Source organism: Mustela erminea, chromosome 5 (assembly GCF_009829155.1).
Source record: "Mustela erminea isolate mMusErm1 chromosome 5, mMusErm1.Pri, whole genome shotgun sequence".
In the NCBI taxonomy this organism is placed as follows: domain Eukaryota; kingdom Metazoa; phylum Chordata; class Mammalia; order Carnivora; family Mustelidae; genus Mustela; species Mustela erminea.
In genome coordinates, this window is record NC_045618.1 from 80,670,038 (window position 1) to 80,691,508 (window position 21,471).

At 36.4% G+C, this 21,471-nt stretch overlaps 1 protein-coding gene and 1 long non-coding RNA gene across 3 annotated transcripts in view; both read right to left on the reverse strand.

The window, feature by feature from the left end:
- PRKD1 (protein kinase D1) overlaps nucleotides 1-21,471 on the reverse strand; it is a 332,127-nt gene that overhangs the window by 117,284 nt on the left and 193,372 nt on the right. The window lies entirely within an intron of this gene.
- LOC116591235 lies at nucleotides 6,043-20,244 on the reverse strand. Its single transcript, XR_004285899.1, has 3 exons — nucleotides 19,723-20,244; nucleotides 18,942-19,689; nucleotides 6,043-6,053 (listed from the first exon to the last, which is right to left on the reverse strand). It is a non-coding gene; the product is annotated as an uncharacterized LOC116591235 (long non-coding RNA).

The window sequence follows — 21,471 nt, forward strand, 5'->3', positions numbered from 1 at the left end:
GTATTTTTTCCTATTATATGTTAATAAAAATAATTTTAAAAAATAAAAAAAAATTTAAAAAAATAATAAATATTTCTGAACTATTAGGAACACTTCGCAATTGCAAAGATAAGTATTGAGTGGTATTCGGCCTCAGCGACGGAAGACCACGAAGCGTGGCAGTGACTGCAGCGAACAAGAGTGCTCAAGTTCCATCATTCCATTGGTGGGGAGACTCCCCACAGCAGGGATGGGGGGTGGTGGGGTGAGTGGTGGCTGTTGTGGAACACTGAGCCTGAGTGCCAGTTCCTCTGAATTTTCAAGATAACCCTGGAGTCCAGAGTTTATTTCAAATCTCCGTATTTTTAAGTGTATATTCTAATTTTCCAGAAAAAAAAAAACCAAACACCATTTTGGGGCACCTGGGCGGCTCAGTCTTTAAGCATCTGCCTTGGGCTCAGGTCATGATCTTAGAGGCTGGGATCAAGCGCTGCATCAGGCTCCCTGCTCAGTGGGGAGCCTGCTTCTCCCTCTCCCTGTTTCACTCCCCCTGCTTGTGCTCTCTCTCTCACTGTCTCTATCAAATATTAAAAAAAATAAACCCCACATCATTTTGTTGACTCTTACCGCACATCTGCAGGTTGTATCTGACCCACGAACTGCCCATCTGTTGCCATATTTTGATACACAAGAAGGAAAGAAAAAAGTCCACTCCTACTCTGACAGGACAATTTAAAATCTCGGTAGTAGGAGCTGAAACATACAGCTGCATATTTTGAAAAGTGTTCTTAACACTTACAACTCAGATGGCAAGTGATAACACCAACACAACTCCTGGTGTTCCTACTGCCTAAGTGAGTGAGTGTATGCACACAAGATTAGACATTTAAGAAAAAGTTAAAACTTCACCTGAATTGCTAGCTTCTAAAATAAGGACGGTCTGTATCATCAGATCAATGAAATTGATAATCAAATGAAATTTTAAATTTCATGAAACCATTTCAGGGCAGCCGCCGATTTACAATACGTTATCCCAACATCTATTGTATTAAAATACATGTGCAAAACAACTTTGGGGGAATAATGTTTTAATATAAAATTGTGTTTCATGAATTGGACTAAAGAAATTTTAGGTAATCACACTTCACTTCTTTTTCATTTTTTTTCTGACATGATTGTGCTTGAATTTCTCCAGCAATTTCAGCAAATGTATTTTTAACTTTAACAAACAGTAAGCTTTAATGTATTCCTGTTTGACATAATGAAATTGTATAACTCCCACAGCTTTCTACTTTTTTGATATTATATAAGAACCCTGTAATTTTATATGCCAGAGAAGACAGAGCACCTGAGAATAACTGCCTATTCAAACTTGTAAAGCAGCATCTGAAGGTGTGTTAGGCATTTCTAAAGTAACCTGAGGTCAAAATTCACATGAAAACAAGAGATGCTCAAAAAATTTACGGAAATACATCTTTCTGATTACATCTTATATTTCTAATTTTTCTTAAAAACTGTTACCATTTGTCATATGAGATCTGTCAAAGTGTCAATATTTGGAGCATGAACCTGATGTTTCCTCACTACAAAGATTTGGATATTTGAAATGAAGTTTTAGAAAAATTGAAAAATGACATTTGAAACATAAATGCATGTTTCTAGTGACTGTTATCTGGATCATGAGGTATTATGTAAAACTTACACAATTCCTAAAACTGTGAGAAGTAGGTGTGGTTCTTTTGGATGCCATTTTTCAATGAAGACAGCAAAGTAACAAGCTTAACAGTGTTATTTACAAAAAAAGCTATTTATAGTTTCAAAATTTCATGAAGTAAGCTTTAATCCAGCTCTGTCAAACTTGACAGGGCAGAAATGAAATATTAAATAATGGCCTATTAAAGAAAAATCCTGAATGGTAGATATACTTTGACCTCCTAAATTAATTGCTGCCATTCTATGTTATCACTGAAATTTAACCGACTGAGCCACCCAGGCTCACTATCACTGAAATTTAAGTACTGCAGAAAATTCTAGCCTTTCCAGTTCTGTAATATTAAAAGTCACTTATTATAGCAGATTTCTAATGTGTTGCTAATAACCTTGTAAGAGTATTTTTATTAAATCCAAGAGCATTTCTAAAGAACTGAGAGCTAGAAGGAGAACTGCTTGGTCAACAAGTTTTTGTTTTTGTTTTTTGAAAGAACTAACCAAGTTGCCCATCAAAAAAACTTTACCAGTTTGTTTTCCAACTAACAGTAGTGAGGCAGCACATTTCCCTATACCCTCATTAGTACTGGATATTGCCCAGGGTTTTCATTTTTGACAATCTGCTAGGTGAAAACTCTATTCTATCAATTTGCATTTCTTAGATTACAAATCATGTTGACCATCTTTTCAAATTTTTATTAATAGTCTCCTATTTGTCTTCACATGTTTTTAGTTCTTCTTTTGTAAACTAAGTCTCCAGATCTTTACAAATTTTCCCTTTAATTCCATTTGTTCACATTTCTGCGAGAGCTCCACACACATCTATACTCTTAATGCTTTGTCTTTCATGACAAGACAGTCTCAAATTCTTGTGTCAGTGCTTTAAATTTATGATATTTTTAATCGTTCAGAAATTTAAACACGCTAATAACTTTGAATCTGGCAATAACCTCCCTTACGGATTTAGATTTCTGTGTCATACTTCAGAAACCTACAACTTATAGATTGGCTTCTTATCTCTTGACCGCTTAGAATTTATTTTTCTAAGTGGATATCCAATTGGTCCAATATCACATGGCATAATGCATTCTTTTTTCTATTGACTCAAAATGAAACTAAATGCTTATGTACAAATATGTCTCTTTCTTGACTATATTCTTCTACTGAGCTGCCTGTCTCTCAGTCAAAACCACACTGTTTTTATTATGTAGATGTATAGGATGTTTTGACATCTGGAAGGGTAAGTGCCCCCCCCCCCATTATTCTTTTCAGAAGTTTTTGAAAAAAAATACTACGAAAATTTTCAAGTCTGGAAAAAAGGTAAGTACAGCAATTCCCATTCTCAACACCAGATTCAAAATTGTCAAAATTGCCTTATTTGCTTCACTTATCCCTTTTAATTTTCTCCTTTGTTGATGTATTTGAAAGCAGATTCCACACATTTTGTCATTATACCCCTACATATTTCAGAATGCACTTCTTTAAAGATATTTCCATATGTAATCAGAAAGGCCATAATAATATCTTTTGAAACTAATGAAAGACTTTTTTTGATAATTTCTGCTCCATAAACAAATGTCTCCAATAGTTTAAAAACTTTTTACGACTGACTTGTGAGAATAAGGTCCTAACAAGTTCGATACATCGCATCTGGTTATTATGTCTCTTAAATCTCTCTTGGTCAAGGACAGTCCCCCACCCTTTCTCTCTCCTTTTTCCCCCTTTCCTTCCTCCTGCCTTCTCTCCCTTCCTTCCTGCTTTCAATACCACTGACATGTCAAAGAAGTCTACTCACTTCTATTCCTTGTTTTATCATTTACCTTGCTCCTCTTTCTCCCATTAAAAAAAAAAAAAAAAAGAAAAAAGTTAGCTCTAAAGCCTTGCCTAGATTCAGGTTTTTGGATTCAACATTTTGGCAAGAACACTTTATGTTCAAATGTTACTTTTTAAGTGTCAACTTGGCCAAGCCACAGTACCCAGATATTTGATCAAACATTATTCTAGATATTTCTGTAAAAGTATTCCTAAGGTGAGATTAATATTAAAATCAGTAGACTCTGAGTAAAGCAGATTACCCTCCATCATGTGAATGGGCCTCATCTAATCAGCTGAAGGTCTTAACAGGAAAAATCTGACCTTGCTCAAGGAGAGGGAATTCTGCCAGCAGACTGCCTTTGGACTTAAGCTGAAATATCAAACTTCCCTGCGTCTCCAGCTTCCTGACCTACCCTGCAGGTTTGGGATTTGCCAGTATCTACAAGCACATGAGCCAAATCCTTAAAATCTCTCTCTCTCTCCACACACACACACCCCTAACTTCTTTATTGGTTCTGTTTCTCTGAAGAACCCTATCTAATGCAACTCAGTACTATGTACTTCATTTTACATAACAACTGGATGTCCATGGTATCTGGTTGCCCAAGTATAGTAATGCTTACTGATGAGTCGATTTAGGGGATAACAGCTTGATTTTTCCATTCTGAAGTTCCCCACCAAAATTCCCTTTAATGCAGAGGCTCTCTAAGTGTGGTTTTCAGACCAGCAACATTAATATCACCTGAAAACTTATCAGAAGTGCATATTCTTGGCCATACTTAAACATACTGAATCAGAAACTCTGGGGATGATGTCCAACAACCTGTTTTTAACAAGTTTCCCAGGAGATTCTGATGCTCACTAAAATTTGAGAATCCAATTAAATTTTAGTTCATCCTGAAACAATTTCATTATTGGCTGCAAAATAGTGATTTTCTGATTCTATTATTCATACTATATTGTTAGGTGGGATGATTCTATAAAGCGTATCTCTTCCCTTAAACTGGTGTTACCGGTTATCCTGAAATACAGTTAGTATAGAAAAGGCAAGATAAACTCCTATATTTTTCCCTTTTACTTGGTATTATTTTAAAAAATTAGTTGGTGCCCTAATAATTTCCAATATAAGTATTTTTCTTCTTTTTCACTCTTTGTCTTATATGTCATGAGATTATAAATTTTTATATCTCAAATATGTTTCCATCAATTGAACTTATTTTTCTTTTGATGCTTAAATTGCAACACATTTACTCAATGGGAAACACTTCATGTTGATTCCTATATCCCTTCAACAAGATTTATTAATCCTTTTTTCCCCTTGGACTAAAGAAATGGTTATTATTGCTGTTTTTCCAGTTTCACTGAGAATTGGCATACATCATTGTATAAATTTAAGGCATACAGCATGATAATTTGATTTACATATATTGCAAAATTCCTGCCACAATAGATTCAGCTAATATTTATCTTCTCATATAGATACAACAAAAAGGAAAAAAAAAGAAGGAAAAAGGAAAAAATTCTCATTGTAATGAAGACTCATAGATTTACTCTTGAGCAGCTTTTCTGTATGTCATACAATAGTGTTAGCCACCATTATCATCATGTTGTACATTACATCCCTAAGTTATAAGGAAGTTGGAAGTTCACACTTTTTGAACACCTCCTTCCAGTTTTGCTTCCACCCTACACCTCTGTAAACACAAGTCTGATTTCTTTTTCTATGAATTTGTTTCTTTGTATAGATTTCACATGTAAGTGGGATCAGACAGTATTTGTCCTTCTCCATCTAACTTATTTCACTTAGCATAATGCCTTCATGTTGTTGTAAATGGTAGGATTTCCTTGTGTGTGTTTTTTTAAATGGCTGAGTAATATTCCATTGTGTGTGTATGTGTGTTTTAACAACTTCTTTATCCATTTATCCATCAATGCACACTTAGGTTGTTTCCATGTCTTGGCTATTATAAATAAAGCTATTATGAACAAGGTGGTATAGATATCTTTTTGAATTAAGTCTTTTCATGTTCTTTAGATATGTCCCTCTGAAATTTCCTCTTATAACTGCTTTTGCTGTTTCCCATAAGTTTCAGTATGTTGTGTTTCTATTTTTGTTTTTTTTTTTCTGGAAAATTTATTTCCCCTTTAATTTCTTCTTTGAGCCATTGGTTGTTCAGGAGAGGGCTGTTTAATTTCCATGTGTTCATGAATTTTCCAGTTTTCCTCTTGTTATTGATTTCTAGTTTCATGCCATTATGGTCAGAGAAGATACTTGGTATGAATTCAATCTTCTTGAATTTACTAAGACTTGTTTTGGCCTAACATATGGTCCAACCTAGAAAATGTTTCATGCGAGCTTGAGATCAATGTGTACTCTGCTATTGTTGGATAGAATGTTCTGTATGTGTCTGTTGTCCATTTGATCTATTGTACTCTTCAAGTCTGCTGTTTCCTTATGATTCTCTGGCTGGATTAGGCAACGACAGTTGAAAGTGTGGCATTTATGTCCTCATCCATTATTATATTATTGTTTATTGCTCCTTTTTGTTCTGCTAGTTTTTACTTTATATATTTAGGCGTTCCAATGCTGGGCACATAAACACTTACAATTGTTTTACTTTCTTTACATATAAACCTCTTTATCACTGTATGCCCTTTGTTTCTGAATATAGTCTATTTTAAAGCTAAGTATAGCTACCCTGCATTTTTTTTTTTTTATATTGTTTGAAACGTCTTTTTCTATCCCTTCACCTCAATGTATGTGTGTCTTTATGGCTAACATGAGTCTCTTATAGGCAGCATACTGTTGGACCTTGAGTTTTCTTTTTAATTTAGTCATTCCATTTCTTCTAATTGGAGAATTTAACCCATTTACATTTAAAGTAATTTTGATAGGCAAGGACTTACTATTGTTATTTTGTTTAATTTTTTCTGGTTGTTTTGAAGATCTATTATTCTTTGTTTCCTATCTTGCTGTCATTTCTGTGTTTTGATGTCTTTGGTATCAGTATGATTTGACTTTTTCATCATGTTGTTTTGCATAATTACTATAGGATTTTCCCTTGTGGTTACCATGAGGATTACCTAAAATACCTTAAACTTCTAATACCCTACTATAAACTGATAGCAATTTAACTTCAAATAGAATTCATAAACTACAGTTTTGCTTCTCTCCACACTTTACATTATTGCTGTTACAATTTATATTTGTTTTATATTATGCAATGAGTAATAGATTATCATTATGGCTATTTTACCATTTTTCTTTACTTTTAAATGACAGTTTAAATGAATTATATCCCACAATTACCATATTTTAGAAGCTAACTATAACTATATATTTAGCATTGTAAGTGAGATTTACACTACATTATTATGTTTTTGTGATGTTAACTAGCGGGTTTTTTGCATCCACTCAAAGAACTTCCTTTAGCATTTCTTGTAAAGCAGGTCTGGTGGTAATGAATTCCTGTAGTATTTACTCATTTCAGAAAATCTTTATCCCTCTTTTGTTTCTGAAAACAGCTTTGCCAGGTATAGAATTCTTCACTGACAGTTACTTTCTTTCAATATTTCAAATCCATAGATTTGCCAGGTATAGAATTCTTCCTTGACAGTTACTTTCTTTCAGTATTTCAAATGTGTTATCCCATTCTCCCCTGGCCTCAATATCCTGCCAATATTCTGATGGGGCTTTCCTTGTATGTAACTTTTTTTTTTCTTGTTGCTCTTAAAAGTCTTTCTTTGTCTTTGATTTTTGGTAAATTAATTACAATGCGTCTCAGTGTAGCCATATTCAGGTTCAACCTACTTGAGGTCCTTAGGCCTCATGGATCTGGATATCTACTTCTCTCCCCAGCTTCAGGGAGTTTTCACCCATTACTGCTGTGACTATGTACTTTCTGTCCGTTTCTCTTTCTCTTTTCCTTCTAGAATTTCCATAATGCAATTATTATTTATTTTCATTGGGTCACATAATCCTATAGGATTTCTTCACTCAATTTTGTCCCTTTTTCTTTTTCCTCCTCTGGCAGGGTAATTTCTCATGTCTTATCTTTCAGGCCACTGATTCTTTCTTCTGGATGGTCAAGTTTACTTTGAAACCCCCTAATGAATTCTTCACTTTAGTTATTATATTTAAGTCTAGAATTTTTGTATGGGCATTTTTTGGTGATCACTATTTCCTTGTTGACCTCATTTTATTCAAGCATGGTTTTTCTAATTTCACTTAGTTGTCTGTGTTTTCTAATAGTTTCCTAAGTTCCCAAAGAGAAATATTCTGAATTCAGCATCTGACAGTTCTGATATCTCCATTTCTTTATGGTCAGTTAATGGAGCTTAACTAGTTTCCTTTGGCAATGTCATATCTACCTGATTTTTCATCTCCTTGATTCCTTATGTAGGTATCTGTGCATTTGAATAATCAAGCTCTTCTTCCAGACTTTAGAGGTTTGCTTTGGCAGAGACAGTTTTTCACCAGTCAGCTAGGTTGGGTTTCTGGGTATGTCTGTTGGTAATGTCCTTGAACAGGTGAGGTCTATGAATATGGTCTATTTTGGAGCAAGGAAATTATTTGAGCTCTGAGATTGGAGATGAGGATTGTGCCAGTGGTTGAGAACAGTTCGACAGAGCATTTGGCTTGGCTTCCTACCCACGTGAGGTTGTAGATAGGCTCTGCAGTTGTGTGGATTCCCTTGTTAGGCTTACTAGATGGTCAGGACTAGCTATTATATATAGTAGTTGTTAAGGCTATGAGCTTCCCTGTCCTGGCAGGGCAGCAAAATGAGACCCAATGTATACCTCATTAGGAACTCAAATCAGTCCAAAGGTTGCACTGAATTCCACAGGCAAATGAGGTCACTGGTTTTGCTCTACAGATAGGGGAAGCCACAGGCTGTACTCTCTGTTCAAATGCCACCATACAAAGTACTGAGCTCTGCGGCATCACATGTGCTCTGGTTAGGTTCCCTGGTCAGACAGGCTGAAGACTATATTCAGCAATGAACAAGGATAAAAATTAGATACCCTATCCACTCATAGCAGGAGCAGACACTCTAAATCTGGTAAAGTTCTTTGTTTTCTTGACTCAAGCCAACCCACATTCCAAGTTGAATAAAGCTGCTAATTGAGATCACTCTTTGCACAATGCAGAGATGAGCTCAGTCTGACAGGATCCTGTTGCAAACTACACCCTCCTCCAACAAGGTAAGATTCCTAGTGGTTGAGCCCCACAGATTGCCATACAACCCCTCTAGTGCAAGATAAGAGTAGGCGCTTCCACAAAGTGATCCACAATGTTGGAGAGGGGCTGGTGTCCCCCTGGGCTCTCTTTCCCCACCGAAGGAACCTTAGGATCAGGGGAGACCTGTCTGCATGGTTCTGTGTTGGACTGGGGAAGGAACAGTTTGTTAACGGCTTCTCTTAAACTGCTAATGCAGTCTGTCTTGGTCTGTGTGGTACTGTTGGTACTTTAACTTCACCCTTGTGTTCTAGAACTCTCTCAGTGGTGTTCTGTTTTTGAATAGTTGTTAGTTCTTCTTCTTGTGAGGTAGAGCGAGACAACTCATGATTATCATTTTGGTGACATTATTCTCAACTCTTTAGTTCTTGATAGCTTTTTTGTTTCCAGGCACAATTAAATACTGCAGGCTCATCTTGCATTATTTCCTGTCTTAGGTCTAAATCCTCCACCTTTCTAAGAACTGCAAGATGATAATCTGGATAACCCAAATAGTCTTATTTTGGATATTTTCCCCTCAAAATCAGCTTTTCATTTTAAAGAAAACTCTTTTCAAACTTTACTAAGGGGTGCCCCAGTGACTCTTAGTTAAACATCTGCCTTCAGCTCAGGTCATGATCCCAGGGTCCTGGGATTGGGCCCTGCATCAGGCTCCTTGCTCAGCAAGAATGTCTGCTTCTCCCTCTGCCCATTTGCTCATGTGCACATTCTCTCTCTCTCAAATTAAAAAAAAAAAATCTTTAAACTTTATTAAGATTGCAGTAAACACATGATTAATCTGGGAGGCACTGAAATATTAAATTTATTGAATCTTCCAATGTAGGAAAATGGAACTATCTTCTTTGCTCTTCTTTGAATGTCTTCCAGGAATGTATCATAATTTTGTTTTAGAGGCATCAACATTTCTAGGGTTTATAATTAAGTATTTTATAAATTTCTCTCATGAGTTTTGATTTATTATTACTTTATCCTAACCCTCTAATCAATCTTGAGAGCTTTTCAGTTAAATTCCTTAGATTTTAACTATTAGACAATCAAATTGTTGAAAAAAAAAAGTTGGTTTTGCTCTTAATACTTACATAAAATTTCTTTTTCATATTTCATTAAGAACTCTTGTACAATATTTAATAATGGTGCATGAGACCAGACTACTGTGGTTTATTCTAGACTTTTATGAGAATGATTCTTTTTTATTATTTATTATTATTATTTTTTAAAGATTTTATTTATTTATTTGACAGACAGAGATCACAAGTAGGCAGAGATGTAGGCAGAGAGAGGAGGAAGCAGGCTCCCCGCTGAGCAGAGAGCCCGATGCAGGGCTCAATCCCAGGACCCCAGGATCATGACCTGAGCTGAAGGCAGAGGCTTTACCCCACTGAGCCACCCAGGCGCCCCTGATTCTTTTTATTTATTTATTTATTTATTTATTTATTTATTTATTTATTTTATTTCCAGCATAACAGTATTCATTATTTTTGCACCACACCCCGTGCTCCATGCAATCCGTGCTCTCTATAATACCCACCACCTGGTACCCCAACCTCCCACCCCCCGTCCCTTCAAAACCCTCAGATTGTTTTTCAGAGTCCATAGTCTCTCATGGTTCACCTCCCCTTCCAATTTCCCCCAACTCCCTTCTCCACTCTAAGTCCCCATGTCCTCCATGCTATTTGTTATGCTCCACAAATAAGTGAAACCATATGATAATTGACTCTCTCTGCTTGACTTATTTCACTCAGCATAATCTCTTCCAGTCCCGTCCATGTTGCTACAAAAGTTGGGTATTCATCCTTTCTGATGGAGGCATAATTTTTTTTTTTAAATATTTATTTATTTGACAGAGAGAGAAAGATAGAATGCACAAGTGGGGGAAGCTGCAGGCAGAGAGAAAAGGAGAAGCAGACTCTCCACTAAGAAGGGAGCCCAATTAGGGGCTTGATTCCAGGATCTTAGGATCATGACTTGAGCTGAAGGCAAACACTTAACCTATTGAGCCACCCAGACGTCCTTAGAATGATTCTTTCTCACTTCACTGTTACAAGAGATGCTTGATCCGGGTTTCTTAAAATATGCTTTATAAAGTTAAGAAAGTTTATCTTTATTCCTAATTTGCTATAGATTTATCTCAGAAAAAAATACAAAACTTCTCCAATACATGCTGCCTTAATCATATCATTTTCTCATTTAATCCATTCATGTAGTTTAATCTGTAAATTACATTAATAAATTTCTAAAAAGTGTGCAATCCTTCACTTGTAGAATAAACCCAATATCTATTTTCAAGTGTATTCGTAAAAATTATGAATAATATACTCTTTGATCTTATGCAGTTCACTTATTTTAGTGTTCTCTTTACATGTTTTGAGTGAAATGATAAATTATTTCCAAACATTCTTGTGTTCTAATAAATGCATTTAAGAAATGTATACTTACTTTCTTTTTATTTTGATTAAGCAATTTTGTGGATATTTTAATTATTTTTTTATTTAGTGCTTCATCACTTACATCTAACAACCAGTGCTCAGAATAACAAGTGCCCTCCTTAATACCTATCACCCATTTAGCCCATCCCTCACTTACTTTCCTCCATCAACCCTAAGTTTATTCCCTATCATTAAGAATCTCTTTTGGCTTGCTTCCCTCTCTCTCTCTTTTTTTCCTTCCCAAACATTCATTTATTTTGTTTCTCAAATTCTATGTATGAATGAAATCATATGGTATTTGTCTTTTTCTGGGACTTATTTCACTTAGCATAATATACTCCAGTTCCATCCACATCATGGCAAATAGCAAGATTTCATTCTTTTTGATGGCTGAGTATATATATTCTTTATCCATTCATCAGTCAATGGACAGTTGGGCTCTTTCCATAGTTTGGCTATTGTTAATAATGCCGCTATAAACATCAGGGTGCATGTCCCCTCCCTCTGAATATATATTTTTCTATCCTTGAGGCTAGCAGTGCAATTGGTGGATCATATGTTTGTTCTATGTTTAGCTTTTTGAGAAACACGCATATTGTTTTCCAGAGTGGCTGCCACAGTTTGCATTCTTACCAATGGTGTAAGAGGGTTCCCCTTTCTCTGTATCCTCACTAACAGTTGTTGTTTCCTGTATTGTTAATTTTACCATTTCTGATAGGTGTGAAGTGGCATCTCATTGTGCTTTTGATTGGTATTTTCCTGATAACAAGTGATGTTGAGCATGTTTTTATGTGTCTGTTAACCACCCCCTGGGTATCTTCTTTGGAAAAATGTCTTTTCATGCCCATTTCTTAACTGGATTATTCATTTTTGGGGTGTTGAGTTTGATAAGTTCTTTATAGATTTTGGATACTAATCCTTTAACATATACGTCATTTGCAAATATCTACTTCCATTCCATAGGCTATCTTTTAGTTTTGTTGATTGTCTCCTTTACTGTACACAAGGTTTTATCTTGATGAAGTCTCAGTAGTTCATTTTTGTCTTTTTTTCCCTTGCCTCCAGGGACATGTATTGTAATGCTATGTCCAAGGTCAAAGAAGTTGTTCCCTGTGTCCTCCCATAGGATTTTGATGATTTCCTGTCTCACATCCATTTTGAGTTTATTTTTGTGCATGGTGTTAGAATGTGGTCCAGTTTCATTCTTCTGCATGATGGTATCCAGTTTTCCCAACACCACTTGTTGAAGAGACTGTCTTTTTTCCATTGAATATTCTTTCCTGCTTTGTCAAAGATTAGTTGACCATATAGTTTGGGGTCCATTTCTGGGTTTTGATTCTGTTCCACTGATCTATGTGTCTGTGTTTTACTGCCACTACCATACTGTCTCGATGACTACAGCTTTGTAATATAGCTTGAAGTCTGGAATCATGATGACTCCAGGTTTGCTTTTCTTTTTCAGGACTGCTTTGGCTATTTGGCTATCTTCTATGGTTCCATATAAATTTTAGGATTCTTTGTTTTAGCCCTGTGAAAAATGCTGGTGGTATTTTGATAGGGATTGCATTAAAAGTGTAGATTGCTTTGGGTAGTATAGGTCTTAACAATGTTTGCTTTTTCAACCCATAAGGATGGAATGTTTTTCCATTTCTTTGTGTCCTCTTCAATTTCATTCATAAAGGTTCTACAGTTTTCAGTGTACAGCTCTTTTACCTCTTTGGTTAGGTTTACTCCTAGGTATCTTATTGTTTTGGGTACGATTGTAAATAGGATCAATTCCTTCATTTATTTTTCTGTTACTTCATTATTGGTGTATAGAAATGCAACAGATTTCTGTATGTTTATTTTATATTCTGCAACTTTGCTGAATTCCTTTATTACTTCTAGCAATTTGTTGGTGGAGTCTGTCAGGTTTTCTACATTGAGTATCACTTCATTTGCAAAGAGTGTAAGTTTGACTTTTTTCTTGCCCATTTGGATACATTTCTTTTTGTTGTCAACGTTTGCTGAAGCTAAGACTTCCAGTACTATGCTAAATAATAACAATGAGAGTGGACATCCTTGTCTTGTTCCTTATCATAGAGGAAAAGGTCTCCATTTTTTCCTCATTGAGGATGATATTAGCAGTCGGTCTTTCATATATGGCCTTTATGATGTTGAGGTATTTTCCATCTATCCCTACTTTGTTGAGGAGTTTTGTCAGGAATGGATGCTGTATTTTGTCAAATGCTTTTTTTTCTTTCTTTCTTTCTTTTTTTTTTTGCATCTGTTGACAGGATCATATTGACAGGATCACATTATTAATGTGGTTTATCGTGCTGATTGATTTGCTAATATTGAACCACTCCTGCAGCCCAGGAATAAATCTCACTTGCTCATGGTGAATAATTCTTTTAATATACTGTTGGATTTGATTGCTAGTATCTTGTTGAAAATTTCTGCATCCATGTTCATCCAGAATATTGGTCTATAATTCTCCTTTTTAGTAGGGTCTTTGTCTGGTTTTGGAATCAGGGTAATGCTGGCTTCATAGAATGAGTTTGGAAGTTTTCCTTCCATTTCTATTCTCTGGAACAATTTGAGAAGAAAGGTATTCAGTGCCTGGTAGAATTCCCCTGGGGAGCCATCTGGCCCTGGACTTTTGTTTGCTGGGAGATTTTTTGATTATTGATTCAATTTTTTTGCTGGTTATGGATCTGTTCAAATTTTAAATTTCCTCATGTTTCCATTTTGGTGGTCTGTATGTTTCTAGGAATTTTCCCATTTTTCCAGATTGCCCTGTTTTTTTGGCTTACAATTTTTCAACATATTCTCATATTTTCTATCTCTGTGGTGTTGGTTGTGATCTCTATTCTTTCATTTGTGATTTTATTTATTTGGGTCCTTTCTCTTTTCTTTTTGGTAAGTCTAACTAGGGGTTTATCAATTTTATTAATTCTTTCAAAGAACAAGCCCTTAGTCTCCTTGGTCTGTTCTACTATTTTTTTTCTTGTTTCTTTCTCATTTATTTCTTCTCTAATCTTTATTATTTCCCATCTCCTGCTGGTTTGAGGCTTGTTTGCTGCTCCTTTTCTAGCTACTTTAAGTGTAAGGTTAGGCTGTGTATTTGAGACTTTTCCTGCTTCTTGAGGTAGGCCCGTATTGTAATATACTTCCCTCTTAGGACCACCCTTGCTGCATCCCAAAAGTTGTAGACTGTCATGTTTTCATTTTTATTTGCTTCCATGTATTTTTTATTCCTTCTTTAATTTCCTGGCTAACCTATTCATTCTTTAGTAGGCTGTTCTTTAACCTCTATGTGTTCATGGTCTTTCCAAGTTTTTTCTTATAACTGACTACCCGTTTCATAACATATTCTGAAAATATGCATGGTATGATCTCAATCTTTTCGTACTTATAAGGGCTGATTTGTGACCCAGTATGTAATCTATTCTGGAGAATGTTACATGTGCACTTGAAAAGAATGTGCATTCTGCTGCTTTAGCATGAAAAGTTCTAAATATACCTATTAAGTCCATCTGCCCAATGTGTCATTCAAAGCCATTGTTTCCTTGTTGATTTTCTGCTTAGATGATCTGTCCTTGGCTGTAAGCGGGGATGTTAAAGTCCCTTATTATTATTGTATTATTATCAATGAGTCTCTTTACATTTGTTATTAATTGATTTATATATTTGGGTGCTCTCAATTGAAGGCATAATTATTAACAGCTGTTAGATCTTCTTGATGGGTAGACCCCTCATTTATGATACAATGACCTTCTTCATCTCGTTATAATCTTTGGCCTAAAATCTAGTTTGTCAGATTTTGACAAACTCTGGCTTTCTTTTGACATCCATTAGCATGATAGATGGTTCTCCATCCCATCATTTTCAATCTGCAGAATCTTTAGGTCTAAAATGAGTCTCTTGTAGGCAGTCTCTTTTGGGGGGAGGGGTGCATTCTGATACCCTTATACCTATGTCTTTTCATTGGGAACACTTAGTCCATTTAAGTTCAGAGTAACTATTGATAGATATTAATTTAGTGCCCTTGTGTTACCTGTAAACTCAGTGTTTCTAGTGATATTCTCTGTTCCTTTCTAGTCTGTTGCCTTTGGTGTTTTTCCCCCCACTCAGAGTCCCGTTTAATATTTCTTGCATGGCTGGTGTAGTGGTCATCAACTCCTTTAGTTTTTGTTTGGGAAACTCTTTATCTCTCGTTTTCTTCTGAATGACAGCCTTGCTGGATGAAGTATACTTGGTTACACATTTTCCCATTCAGCAGGTTGAATATATCAAGCCATTCTCCTCTGGCTTGTCAAGTTTCTGTGGACAGAGCTGCTGAGAACCTGCTCTTTCTTCTTTTGTAGGCTAATGACTTTTTTCCTTGCTGCTTTCAGGATTCTTTCCTTGTCTGTGTATTTTGTGAACGTCTTGGCAATGTTCAGCTTTTGTTAAATTTAATGGGAATTCTCTTTTCTTCTTGGATTTAGAGGTCTATTTCTTTCCCCAGAGTAGGAAAGTTTTCAACTATAATTTCCTCAAATAAGCCATTTGTCCCTTTTTCCCCCCTCTCTCCTCTTCTTCTTCTAAGATTTCTATATTACAAATGTTATTACACTTGAAGAAGTTGCTGAGTTCCTTAAGTCTGCATTTGCAAGCCAATAGCTTACTTTCCCTCTTCTTTTCAGCTTCATTATGTTCCTTAATTTTATATTCTATATCACTGATTCATTCCTCTCCTTTGTCCTTTTTCACTGTCATTGTATCCAGTCAGTTTTGCATCTTGGTTATAGCATTTTTTTTTTTATTTTGGACTGATAAGTTTTTAGTTCTTTTATCTCTTAGTACAGGATTCTCTAGTGTCTCCTATGCTTTTCTCAAGTCCAGCTACTATCCTTATAATTGTTTTAAATTCTGGTTCAGGCATCTCGCTTATATCTGTATAGATTAAATCCCAGCCATTTCTTCCTATTCTTTCTTTTGGGGAGAATTCCTCTGTCTTGTCATTTTGTCTAGGTCACTGTTTCATGTCTGTCATTGTTAGGAAAGCTTATTATATTCCTGCTCCTAAGAGTAATGTCTATATTAAGAAGAGTTTGTATACTGTCATGTGCCTGGTTTTTCAGGAGGTATTTCAGAAAGTGTACTCTGCTGTTGTGTTTGGGCTGCTCCTTCCCTTAGGTCAGTCCTCTGCAGAGTTTCTCCTTGCCTGCAGTTGGGGGGTGCTTGGATCTTGTCCACTGTGTGGCAGGTTTTAACTAGGTGTGTTAGGGTCTGCTTGTTAAAAGAAGATAGATCTAGAAGGCGAAGAAGAAAAAGCAGCAGCAGCAGCAGCAGCAGCAGCAGCTAGATCTTATTTCCTCTAGATCTAAAGCTTTGCAGCACTCTATGATCAGTAGACTTGGTGTGTGTGAGGGGTATGTGCTTCTAGGGGAAGGTCTTCTGGGTGGGGGCCTGCTGTGCTGATTCTCAGGCTGACTTGCCCTAGTGGAGATGCACTTGTGGGGTTTGGTGTAACCAGCTCTGGCCTCCACTGGGGTGTGCTGTGCTGCTCACCAAAGTTAGTTAGTGCTCATGGGAGATGGAGGAGAAATGGTGTTGCTGGCTCTCTCATCCCCAGAGCAGAGCATTCATGCCCATCATTCTTCGGAGTTCTCAGAGAAGAGCAATCAATCACCCTCTTGTGTTCCCGGCTCTTGTCAGATTTCTGCATTCATTCGGTCTGTATCTAAGCTGTCTGCCTGCCAGGTGGCACAGTACTCCTGTGTTTTCTTAGGCATGCGGCTGGATTTCAAAACTCCCAACTTTTGGGACCCAGGGGCCAAGGACCTGTGCTTATCCTCTGGGGTTGAGTCTCAGTGGCTGTGGCCAGTATTGATTTGTTCCAGAAAAGCAGTCCCATGACTACACAGCAGTTCAGAGTCTATGTTAAAGCACAGCCACAAGCCTGCACCAAGGCTTGTTGCTGTCAACTGGTGTCTTTGTTCCTATGGTAGGGCATGGGCAGTGTGCTGGTGCTGCCAGTTCCTCTGTCTCCAAAGAGACCATGCCACCACTCTCAAATCCACTCCAAGAAAGGGAACTGTTTCTCCCTGTGTGATCCAGGGGATCCTCAAACTATGCTGTCTGATTCCAGGTCTCTGCTCTCCTTCCCCACTGAAGTACCACCAAACTCACAGGTGTGACCCCAGCGATGGTGTGGACTTCTTAAACTTTACACTTTGAGCTCTATGACTTATAAAAACTTGTGGTAGTCAACCCCTCTCCTTTTCCCAGTCAATTCTCTTTCAGAGAAGAGTTTTTCTTGTGCAATCCCCTGCCTGCTGCATTCTCTCCACCACCCCCAACCCCTGCAATCAGGGTTCCCTCCCATTCACACCACCTGCAGTTCTTTTCTCCCCCAAACCAACTCTCAGCAGCCCCTACTGTCCACGAGGTGATTGTTTTTCTACTTGTAGATGTGCAGTTTTGTTCTCTCAGTCCCCAGATTGATTTCTTGGGTGTTCACAATGATTTGATATTTATCTAGCTGTGTTTAAAGAACAAGGCAAGCCCACAGTCCCCCTACATCTCCACCATCTTAACACCTCCCTCTATATACTTTCTTAAGACCATTTTGGCAATATCCTAAAGTACAGGATGTACAGTATTCTCATTATTTGTTTCCAAATAGTCCATAATTTAGCTGTTTGTTTTTATTCTGTAATCTGAATTTTTAGAAGGGTAGTTTCAAACTTCCTAGTTGATATATTATTTGCCCTTTATTTTTTTAAGATTTTATTTATTTATTTGACAGAGAGACAGAGAGACAGTGAGAGAGGGAATACAAGCAGGGAGAGTGAGAGAGGGAGAAGCAGGCTTCCTGGTGAGCAGGGAGCCCATCAGAGGGCTCGATCCCAGGACCATGGGATCATGACCTAAGCTGAAGGCAAACACTTAATGACTGAGCCACCCAGGCACCCCTTGTTTGTCCTTTAGATTATTTTATCTTATTTTATTGCATTCATGTTAAGAAACATACTGTGGGTGGTTTCTACTTTGAGGAATTTATTAGGATTTTTTTCATGATGTGATCAATGTGGTAAAAAAAAAAAATCCATGATTTTTTTTCCCCATGGGTTTTTGGTTAACCTTTTCCTATGCTTTCATTTCAGTTACCTCATCTCCATTTACTGATCTCCAGCTCACAAAGTTTTCCCATTTAAATAGAGAGGTTTCCTACCACCTTCCATGCAAAAACCATGATAATATTTAGGAATCTATCTACCAGATTGTGGACTAAAGCTAGTGACTCCTTTTCACTTTCTGCCTTTCATTCCTCAAGAAATCTGCTTCACCTTTGCTAACCCCCTACCACACCAGGTGTGACAATTAAATTCCAGGGCTATGGTTCTGGTATGTAGATGATGCAGAGTTCTACATCATACTGCACTGGGTTTGGGGTTGTTTCTAGTGCCCTTAACTCAAATGAATACATAAAAATCTATGAGCTTATCAAATGTAAGACAGAGTGAATGAGAGGATAACTAAATATTTATTGAGCGCCACTGAAAATAGGGCAGCAGTTAATTATTTTACTCTATTTTATTTTATTTATTTATTTGAGAGACAGAGAGAGAGAGAATGAGAACAAGCAGTGGGAGTGGCAGGCAGAGAGAGATAGATGCAGGCCTCCAGTCCAGGCTCCTAGAATTATGACCTGAGCTAAAGGCAGACCAACTGATCCAAGCAGGTACCCCACACCAGCTAATTATTGAACACACACACACACACACACACACACACGCACACACACAAAGCTAAAGATGTAGTATTGCTCTATCAAGAATATCATATCATTGCATAAACAGGTATCAGGTAAGGAGAAGAGATTACTCTGCATTGGCAAGAAGAGAAAAATCTCTGAAGCAAAAGGATCAAAAGCATATTACACATCAATACTGCAATGTGCTAAAGCCAAATCCTTTGAATTACTCACATTGATAGGTTATCCTAAGAAGATAATAAAGCTTATATTCAGCTTCTTGACTCTGTAATCCTTACATTCTACTGATCTTCAGCAATTAAAAGTTCTTAAATGAGGAACTGAATTTGTGTATAAAAGACCTCCATGGTATTTTTGATATAATATCTTCCTTTGTCCTCCCTCTATGAAACCTTTATCTTCTAGGTGAACAGAAAAGCCAAATTCTTATGTAGTTTTTCTTTTATTTTCCATCTATTTTCTGTCTTTATGGTTATGCCTATTCTGGTTATGCCTATTATTTCACAGAAATGAAATTATAGAGTAACTCACCACTTGTATCAGATTTCTCTCATTTAGGATAATACTTTTAAGGTTCATCTGTGATGTATCATGTATCAGCATTTGATTAATTTTTATGGCTAAATAACATTCATTGAATGGATATACCACATTTTGTTTATGTATTCACCAGTTAAAGGAGTTTTGTCTTTTCCTACTTTTTGGCTACCATGAATAATTCTGTGAATACTTACGTACAAGTTTTTGTGTGAACATGTTTTCTCTTGGGTATATACCTAGGAGTTAATTATTGGGAAATTGTGAGGAACTGTCCATCTCTTTTCCAAAACAGCTGTATTACTTTAGATTCTAATCAGCAATATAGGGTCCTAATTTTTTCACATCTTTGCCAAAAAACTTGTTACTGCCTTTCTGTTTGATTTTTGGGTATAAAGTGGTAACTCATGTGACATTGATTTGCATTTCCCCAGGGACTAATGAAGTCGAGCATCTTCACATGTGCTTATTGGTCAGGTCTGCAATCTCTGTGGAGAAATTTCTATTCAAATCCTTTGCTCATTTTTTTTTTTTCAAATTCTTGATCCTTTTTAAAAATTTGGTTCCTTCATTACTTTTTAAGCTTTTGAACTTTAGTGGAAATTCAATCCATGTATATACTGATGGGAGATTTTCAGTAATACTGTTGTTAGATGTTATTCAAGTTATGAATTTTTTAAAAAGCCACACACAAAAAATCATTAAACATTTTTTTCTTTTGATTGATGTGTAATAATGATAATGTTCTAAACTGATTATCACCCACATCATATTTTTTAAAATAATTTTATTTATTTGACAAAGAGAGTGAGAGAGCATAAGCAGGGGAACAGCAGAGGGAGAAGCGGGCTCCCTGACAAGCAGGAAGCCCTATGAGGAGCTCGATCCCAGGACCCCGGGATTATGACCTGAGTTAAAGGCAGACGTTTAACCATCTAAGCTACCCAGGTGCCCCCATATCATATTTAAATCGAAATCTGAGTTAAGCACCCATGCTTATTCATAGTCATAAAATGACCTAGGGGTCATCCTAGGGGATCCATCTTTCAAGTTGACAGATCGCTGACCCCATCATGACTTCGGGAAATATCTGACTCTGACATTTCAGTCTCAACTACCCATTACTTCTGACTGTAGTGCCAGCTGACCGTTAAAGTTTATCAATCTTACTTTTAGGGGCTCCTCTATAATCCAAAACACAGATGTTGCTTAGTAAATACATATTGTCATTCTTAGTATTCTTATCATCCCTTCCTAATAGAGTAACGCATAATGATGTCTTTATCAAGCAAATAAAATTTGAACAATTTAATGAGATGGACAACTTAATGGGATTAGGAAGGACAATTTAATGGGACAACCAATTAAATGATCTTTAGGCAAGTGAACCAACTATAAAAATATATTCTGGATATAAGATCATTAAGGCCTGAGGATCTAATATATAACATGTTGACTATAGTTGATAACTGTATTGCATAATTTAAATTTACTAAAAGTAGAAAATAAATGTTTTTACACACAAAAAAGTAAATTTGTGAGGTGATGGAAGTTATGTAATTCAATGGAGGGAATCCTTTCACAGTATATACATGTATCACTCATCATGTTGTACACTTGAAATATTTTACAATTTTATTTGTCAATTATATCTTAATAAAGCTGAAAAAATACCAAATGGAAACACAGAAGAAAACATGACCTAGAAAAGAGGAGATTTTATGGCATTAAATATTTAAAGAATGGCATAAAGAAGTGAGAATAGGATTGGCTTTGCATGTGGTCAGTGGGCAAACTTAAATGACTCAGAAAAATGAGTTAACTATTAGGGCTTGAAGCTTGCGAGTCTTTGTTTTAGGGATTGTATAACTATTGTTGTAAGTGCATAAACATTTGACATTTTTAAAAATTTAATTTCAAAATGTATACAGTGGCCATAATGTAAAATAAGAGATTTGTCTAAATATTTTCTCCTTACCTATTAGTCTCAGTGAAGACACCAAATGTCTTTACAACTTATG